The following is a 9,068-nucleotide window of genomic DNA, read 5'->3' as shown; positions in this document are numbered from 1 at the left end:
GCTGGCTTTCTCGCACAGCCCCTGCCCTCTCGGCTGGCCGCCGAGCAGTGCTGCCTGCCCTGGGCACAGGCAGGTACAGGGCACGATGTCCCACCCTCCCTTCCCATGCTCAGGGCACCTGGCTGGGTCTCTGTCTCACTCCCCCACCTGGCTCCTGGTCTTCGTGGACCGAGCACAAATTTAATGTATTTGAGATTAGCCCATGCTGCCATGTCAAACCTCTCAACAGCTGAAATTGGCCAACAAACTCAAAGGAGAAGACAGTGTATAAATCAAATTCTCTCAGGAAACCAAGCTAAACGTCAGGAACAACAGCAGAGCAAGTTCTCTGCCTGTGCATTCTCTGTCTCTGGGATTTTCTTTTTGTTATTTTTGGATTTTGGCAAGGCATTAAGGATTACACATGATGCTTATGTAATATTTACTAACCAGTGGGTTATCACCCCCAGATGTTCACTGAGGCTGCTAAAAAAACCACAGAACTTCAGCTCTTGCTGTTGGATAAGGCAGAAGACTTCAATTTGCAGGTGGTTATGGAAGTGATGCACTCAGAGGTGAGTATGCAGACACTGGCACTCAGACCAAAGGTCCACCTGGCCTGCAGGCGGCCTGTGGTGCTCAAGGGAGGCTCCAGGTTTTTCGGGTCCATGGACTCCATTCCTGAGAGTGGCCAATAAAGGGTAGGACTGCTCCTCCACTTCCTTTGTGGGCAAGGGCAAATGCTGCTGCTCCTGCCTGGCAGGACAAATGGGAAAGGCAATGTACACAGCTTTGTAGGATGCTGTAGGGAGAGGCCATCACGCTATTGCTCCCAATCTCAGTCTCTCCTATTTACTGCCAGGACAGGACTTTGTCCCTCCCAGAGGGATTCCAGCCTCTAATATCTTCTACCATCTGCTTTTGAGACTCCCGGGGATCATTACAGCAGTTTCAGCCTGCTCTTGCCTCTGGTGCTGCACTTTGCAGCCCTGGAACCACCCCCCACCCATCTTCAAGAATGCCTTTTATTTTGCTTTTCTCTCATATCTCAGATCAGCCCCTTCCTTGATGACCTTGGACTGCTCCCTATGCTCCCATACTACATCCTCTCTCATTCCTTCCCTGCGGTGGCTCCGCACACACACATGTGGGTTGCAAGAGCCAAGCACTTCTCTTAGGGACGGAGTATGGCAAAAGCAAGTAATGGGCCCACCACCCAGGCTTCCACTCAGGATCCTTGTCCACAACATCAGAGGAAGCCAAAAGGTGTGTTTCCTGAGAAGGTCCAGCACCTAGAGCTGGCTGTGGGTAGCCACGGGATGGTGCAACCAGTGTAAGTCCCATCCTGGAGTTCCTAATGCAGAAGGTCTCAGAAATGTCCCTGTCCACTCTTATGCTATAGGTCTGCTGGTCAGCACGAAGGTATGGACTGTCACAGTAGCCCATAAGAGGTGCTTCAGTGTTTGGAGGAGAAAACTGTTTTGGAGAGTATCAAGGTTTTTATTCTGCCCTGTAACTTGGGGAAGACAACGCTCTGCCAATGGGTTGAGCTACGGGAGCCAAATTTTTCTTGGAGCCTCTTTCCACCTACCTCTTCCAAACTCCACACAAACAAACACCTGCCATAATAACCTTTGGCTCTGGCTCCTGACCAAGTCGTGGTGCCTGGGCTGCTTCTTGGGGGGCTTCTCTTTAACCCTAGCTTGGCCCCTAAAGCTCTAGCGTTACTTGCCGAGCTGCCACTTCCCTTCAAGATGTGATGCTCAGTGGGTATTTCCTGATCCCGAAGAGGAGACGTGATATCCTCAGTGTTGTTCACCCCTCTGCGAAGGGCAAAAGAAATCCTGGCATTACAGAGAGGCAGTGTACTGCTGGCATTCACAGGGGCATGGCACCTCTCCAACCCGAAGGACGGGCGGGCACTAGGATGACCACCTGAAGAGTGATTGGGAGTCCTTGTGTTTGGTCAGTCCTCTGAATCTTTCCACCTCTGTTTGCTGAGGGTGCTGTTCTCTGCAGAAGTCTTGTGGTTCAGGGAAGAGACTGAAGTGAGGCATTGACACGTGAAGGGCCAGAAAAGGAGACAAAGCACAGAAGGTGGGACAGAAAGCTTCTACAACCCCCTTCCCACCCCCGGGAAGGAACACAAACATTTCCTCCTCTTGCCCCCCACCCCACACATGTGGGACAGCTAAAACTGCATGTTTAAATTGCAGAGGTTGCAGAGTGACTCCCATCTGTGCTACAGACTCTCCTGCCTCTGGATGGGAGACGGCACAACAGTGTTGCGGCAACTAATGCTGACTTAACTGTTAAGTGCAGTTGATAGCTGGATGGTGGGACAGGATGCACTTTGGCCTCCTCACCAGAGGTATGTGGAGACTGATGACTCTTTTTCCTCAGGCCTGAAATGCTGGTGGTTGCTCAGGTCGGGTTCTGTCCCTGTGGAGAGGCCCTCCTAATCCCGGCAAACATCCACACACCAGCCAGGAACGTAGGAGTTTCCATCAGCAGGCATTTGTCTGCTTTTGGACAAGTTGGATTTCTTCAGTGCCTGGCACATTTACAATAATATTAATTTGATCCCCAAACATATACTGTGCAAAGAGAAAAAGTTTGTTTACGTGAAGAATGCCAAGGAGCAGCATCTTTTCAAGCCCCAACAGCTCCTGATGTTTTCTCTTTCTTTGTTCCTTATTACCTCAGGAAAAAACATTCCTAACCTCTTACTTGTCTTTTTGACCGATGCTCAGAACAACGCTGACATTTGCACAGATCTACAGTGAGTCCAAGTTCTCTTCCCTGGTCGTTTACAGCTTACAATGGTTTACACATAATGAAAGTTATTTTCCCCCATATAAAATACTTTGTCACTGTTTTTCTGTCTGGTCAGTCTGTTTGACAAGATCCTTCTGAAACCCTCAGTAATCTGTCTGTCCTGAATAATTCGTGCTCCACAACTGCAGGTGGAACTAGTTCATACAAGTATACTTCTCTTAGGTGAGGCAACTGATACCAAACCTATCCTTGCATTTCCAGCTTCTTTAAAGCAAAGATTTACTCGCTATCTTCAGTTACTAGCTTAAATATTGCCCTCTAAAAGTCATTATAATGATACCTATACCCGTGAATTCTTTCCTACATTAAATGATATAAATAGCAATAACTCATCTAAATAATCTCAGCCTCCGGAAGCCAGTGGAAATTCTTCTATCGATTAGCGTCGGCTGGGGTCAAGCCCTACACAGTATTTTCTGACCCCTTGCCCTACTTATTCTCCATTTCTATTTCATGTATGTATCTAACGCTTCAGATTGTTGCACTTTTTTTTTTTCTCTCCATTGAAGAGAAATCCTGATAAGGAGGTCCCAGAGGTCTTTAGCTTGTCATCGCATCCCTTCATAGGCTGAATGTGTGCAGAACGCTTTAGGAAGAAGCAAAAGCTAAATATAGAATCATTTAAAGCCTACCCATTAAGGGCATGCCTACATGACACGAATGCAACTAGTTTAGGTACCGAGAGCGGTGTAGTCACGGAGCTAAGTATAACCGAAACAGAGGAACTGGCTCACAAACCGTTCCTCCACGCTCACATCCTGTCTCTCAGTGCCAAGTATCAGAGCCTTGGAGGGAGATACAAAAGCTCATAATAGACAGTTCTATGTAAGTTGCCCATAGGGTAACTTTCTTCCTGATTCAGCTCTTCAGCAGTAGGTTTATGGCCTGAAGCATGTAACACTTCTGCTTTTCTCTCTTACCTAGTGTTACTGCAGGTGTGCTTTTTATTCGCATAAATTGTAATACAAGTGGCCGCCTAGGCTGGTCAAAATGATGGGAAATAACCTCATGCAACAGTGACATATTACAACTAGCCTCAGCTGCCCCGGCAGATTTTAATGGAAGATGAGGACTTGGACCTTTAGGCCAGAAAGACAAAGCATTAATTTTGCATTAAGCCTATATTATAAGGCAGTAATATCACTGCCTTTTTGTGTTATAGGTTACTTAATCTGCTGGTACATAATCTATTTATCCAGAAATGAAATCATCAGCTAATGAGACAAAGATGGGAATATTTATTGCTTGATGGGGCCTGATTTTTGGGAGAGAAGTAGAATGGGTTGTACAAAGGATGCACAAAGAGCTGCCCTTTACTTTCACTGAAACACGGAGACTTACGTGACTTAACTACAGGTGATTTCTAACGACACATTGTACCGTCTTGGAGAAGACATCAGCAGTGTTCTATTGAAGGCACAGTCAACCAACAACTGCTGCCTTTCCCTCTGACAGCTGCCAGTCGCTTCTCCCCACCACCCAATCCTCTCCAGGGGCAACTGCATTTCTCCCTCTGGTGTCTTTTGTAATAAACATCTTTCTAAGACTGGATTTTCTTCTGCCTTTTTCAAACTCTCTTACGTCCCAGCATCCTGCAGAGCACCGACGCCCACTAGGAAGTTCCCTAAGCTGCAGGCTGCCAGCAAGCACGTTGGCGTTGCGTGACGCTGGCATGGTGCTGGCCAGGACATCCCCGGTGTGACAGCATTGCTGTCACCGGATCACAACCATTGCTTCAGAAGTCATGCAGCTCGGCTCCACCGTTTCCCTCCTGAACCCTCCAGGCTGCCAAAACATAAATCCGGTTTGCTTTTACTCTTTGTAAACTATGTTAGTCCTTGGAGGGACGTAGTGTAACACAAACACAAAGCTCAGTCCTGGGCAGAGCAGAGATGCAAATGATGCCTTCTCCTTGTCTCGGGGAAAACTCTGCAGGTCACATGGAGGGGACACAAAGTCAGAAATGTCACCCACAGCTCCCGCAAGGTTTTTCGTATCGCCCTTGCTTCTCTCCTCTGGAGCAGCACAAGCTTATTATGATTACTGGCATATTTTACAAGGAAAATCCCAGAGAAAACTCAGCTCAGCCATGAACAGAAGCAAATGCTGCCTGTAGCTGGGCCCTAAATAACCCAAGACTGCAGAAAACGAACAGCCTTTCATTACAGGTGCCATTGATGCCTGTGCATTGGCCTGGAGAGAGAGGACTGCCTTTTTACATCCAGGCAAAACAAAGGCAACTGTATTGAAATCTGTAAAATTTTTCTGGAATAAACCAAAACATATTTTGGCCCCAAGAATTATTACCTGTAACTACCCAAAAGATAGCTGGCAGTTTAAGGGCCAGGACAGCTTCAGACTTTCAGCAGCTCTATATAGCGCAGTGTTTTTTTCCCGATCGTTGTCTCACTTTGGCTAACTTGGAGGTCAAAATATGATTTAAGGCCTAATGCTTCGCGGTGCTGAGGTGTCTCAGGAGATGATGCATGGAACACCGTATCAGACCTTGTGTCCTCCTGGATTAGGCTCAACTGGTTAAATTCTTGTTCTGAAATGCTGGCTTCTCTATTCTGCTAAGAGTCTGAAGAGTTAAAGTTATTAACTGTCTTCAGAATAAAATGCATTAGGAATAAATAAGCTTTAGGATAAACCTATTAAATGGATAAAAATGCCATTACCAGTGATGAAATATGATTGTGTGACCTTTTAAATAAATAAGCCTGCTATGCACCAAATTATGTCAGATAATAAGCTTTCTACATGATAAAGTCATGCAGTAGGCCTCAATGTTCAGGCATTCGATGAAATATCACTAGCCATAAAGGGCTTCTGAAATGTTACACTAAAGAAAATTGCTTCCAGCTATAAAAACTTAACTGTTAAAACAAATGTAGTTTCTCTCATAAAATTCTACGCAAGGCATTGGTAGCAAGAGTGAAAGCCTACTAGAAACAAACCTTAGGTATTCAAACCATTTTGCAAATACACAGCGCTTCTTAAAATAACTTGGATTCCAGATAAATCTGGAATAACTCTATTGAAAGCGAAAAGGTTATAATCATGTCACGCCAGTGTAAGATCCAAATTAGTTTCATAGGGTCTTAGAAATACGTTTGTGGGATATCTCTGGGTAGAAACATCGCTGTGGATCCAAACTAATCTACACTCATAATTTTGGTACGTGTACAAGCAGTGGAAATACTGACCTCTCCCACTGTCCTGAATCTTGGTCCTGTCTGTGTTATGCCTCAGCGACTTGCCCAGATTACTCCTGACACAATGATATTCCTATTAAGGGACCATTTGTAACTGATGTGATGGAAACAGAGCTGGATATCATCAGCCTTGTGAATAAAGAGAGACGTGCATTTAGTCAGATTCAGCTACCAGCTTCACGTGTGGCAAAACTGGCTCTCTACAGTAAGTCAAAGTAAGAACCTTCTGCTCTAAACCATTACAAATAAGAAGGAATGAAGCAAGTTCTCTCGTTCCTTCTAGTGATCACGGGCAAACCAACAAAACCTCCTGGTGAGGCACTTAAACTTTTAATAAAATCATCATGGTCACTTCATCTATTGTTACGTGAACACCAGCGAATACACGCGATTCCAAGCTAGGGTCTGAAGCACAGCTCCAAGGACTGAAAATACTCTTGGAACTCCCTGCCACAATCAATTATCTTCTCCAAAAGGTGATGTCAGACATCAACAAGAAGGAGCGTTCCTGTTTCTTTTGGGTTTTTTTCTGAACTGGGAGAATGTAAACACTTTTTTTTGAGGATAGAAAGGATCTTCTTAACCTCCAGCTACAAACTCTGACAATTTTCACCAACGCTCAACCCAGTATAAACTTTTCCAGGAGGGGCACTGAAAGAGACATAGCAAAATTCAAGCACACAAAAGAAGCCAGCTTTGCTCCAGCTCCCAAAAAGCAAAAAGATCGCTCTCTGAACGCTAGCCATTTTAACTGTGAAGAAACAGGTACATTCTCCACAACTACTTTTAGTGCTTTTGCTAAATAGAGCGAGGTATGCCAAGCTAAACACAACTTAAGCGGGACCACTGCAAAGCAATGGGTGGCATCATGAGGCTAGCAGTGAAATTTTATCTTCTCTTCCTGAACAACTGTAGCATAATGTCCAGAAACAAATAATAGGTCTGTTCCGGGCAGGAGCTCAACTACATCCTGAAAATGCCTCCAGGCACTTGCCATGTCATTTTTATTGCAGTTCCTCGTAACTGGTCAATTGTAAGCATAAATCTCGCAGACAGGGCACATTCTCAGTGGTGAAGGACAACTGCTTGTTATATAATCCTGCCAAACCCTTGATACAGCAGTTCTCAGCGGACGACCGCCTTGCTCTGAGTCATCTGGAAAGTCTCTGGTTCAGTGAGCTTCCAGGAGCAGACCATCACAACAGGTTATATTTCCACTTCCCATTTCAAATTACAGGAGGCACCTATGAGTCAAGGCAATCATTTTCTCTTTATCTACCTTCAGATGCCATCCTGCGTATGGATCCAGCCCACGCTCCTGCTGAGCCAGAAGCCCTGTGGGAGTTCCCAGCTAGCCCTGGCTGTCGCACCGTGCAGCTGCCCTGGGTGGCTGTCGGCGTGCAGGTCCCGCTGCAGTTACTGAGCAGGACGGTCCGAGGGCAACCACGGTGCAAGGAAATCTTTACCCTGCTCTTCAGAGAACCTGAGATGCTACATGCGGGGCTGCACGCGCTCTGTGCTCGCCAACCTTTCTCCAAACAGCCATCGCTGGCCCCTGTCAAAAGCGGACACGGTGCCCATTAGACCTGTGGACTGGCCCTGCACAGCTGTTCGGGTGGCGGGAGGCCAGGCGCTGCCAAACACCGTATCCCCGCTCCTGTCACCAGAGCCAGGCTTGATTAGCTCACACTCCTCTTTTTTTTTCCCCTTTGAGGCAATGCCAAGCCTTAATCCGGTCCTGGGTCACAGATCTCAGCAGGACACATTACACTGGGTCTATCTTTGAATTAGGAAGTCTTCCATCTCAAAGCTGGCCAGCTCTCCCACCTCTTCCCCCCGCCGTGCCTGACAGACAGCTGGAGTCAGCTCTTCTGACAGCAGTGTTGGCACACAAAGCTGGGAAGCTCATTTTTTACAAACCCAGACGACTACAACTTTGGCAATCTCACTGATTTTGAACAGCAACAACAACAAAAAGAACCGAGTCAGCAGCAAGCAGCACCCTGTCGCACAGGGCTGTCATAAACCCAGAAGAAATTAGATGGGTCAGGTTGGGTTGGCTGATAGGTGCCAAAAAAGTTGGTCCAGGGTTACCACTTCAGGGGCCAAAGGTGGGAAAGATGGAAGGTGATCGCTTCCCTTGTTCTCCGTCCCACTCCTCTGCAGACAACGAAATTGCTTCAGCCTTTACAGCTATTACAAAGTTCCTATGAAAGGACCATACAATTCAGTATTCAAACTGTAATGCAATTAATATGATTTTAGGACAACTTTCAAAATTGGCAAAAAACATAAAGTTTCAGCGTTCATTATGATCTGGACAAAATTCCAGTTCTGCAGTTCATTTCCACATATTTATAGTTTGGCTAAAATAATTATTCAGGCTCAAAACAGATCTCTTATTTCCTTATTTTTAAATTATACTTCTTAAAATAAACTAAAACTTCAGGAAGTTGCCAGAATAACACCTACTAGAAAGCAAGATGGTTTAGTAGAGAGGTATTTTAAAGTTTTCAGTCCTAAATGGATGGGACCATCACTGGAGAAAATAGAACTCGTCTATGCCATATGTTTTCCATAGTTTTATGATTCTTTTATTTTTATTAAACTAGCCAATGAAAATAATAACTATAGCGGAGTTTTTCGTTTAGCCTCAGGAGTCAGAACAGTGATTCAGTTGTTCACAGTGGGTTGTTTTCTTTTCTCCTTTTTTTCCTTCTCAGCAATATAAATCATAAATCTAAGAATTGGGTTTCCAGTGTAACCCATCATACTGATTAATTTATTTTGTGTTTCCTATGAATATGGTATAACTGTTGCTGTAAAATTGCTGTTTGGGTAAAACAGAGTACAAAACCCAAGCAGCAAGTATAATCTAATATATGTATCATACATAAAGGGCAGTTACCATCTTCCCAGTACAAATCATTGGCCTTAACGTGGAAGAACTTAGTATCTCACTATCCGTTCATACGGGTTTTTAGTCTCTGCCTGTTAAGAATGGACAACCAGGCATCTATCAGAAATAAAACTACC

This window comes from Gavia stellata, chromosome 6, assembly GCF_030936135.1.
Source record: "Gavia stellata isolate bGavSte3 chromosome 6, bGavSte3.hap2, whole genome shotgun sequence".
NCBI lineage: Eukaryota > Metazoa > Chordata > Aves > Gaviiformes > Gaviidae > Gavia > Gavia stellata.
Note: the sequence above shows the minus strand (reverse complement) of the source record.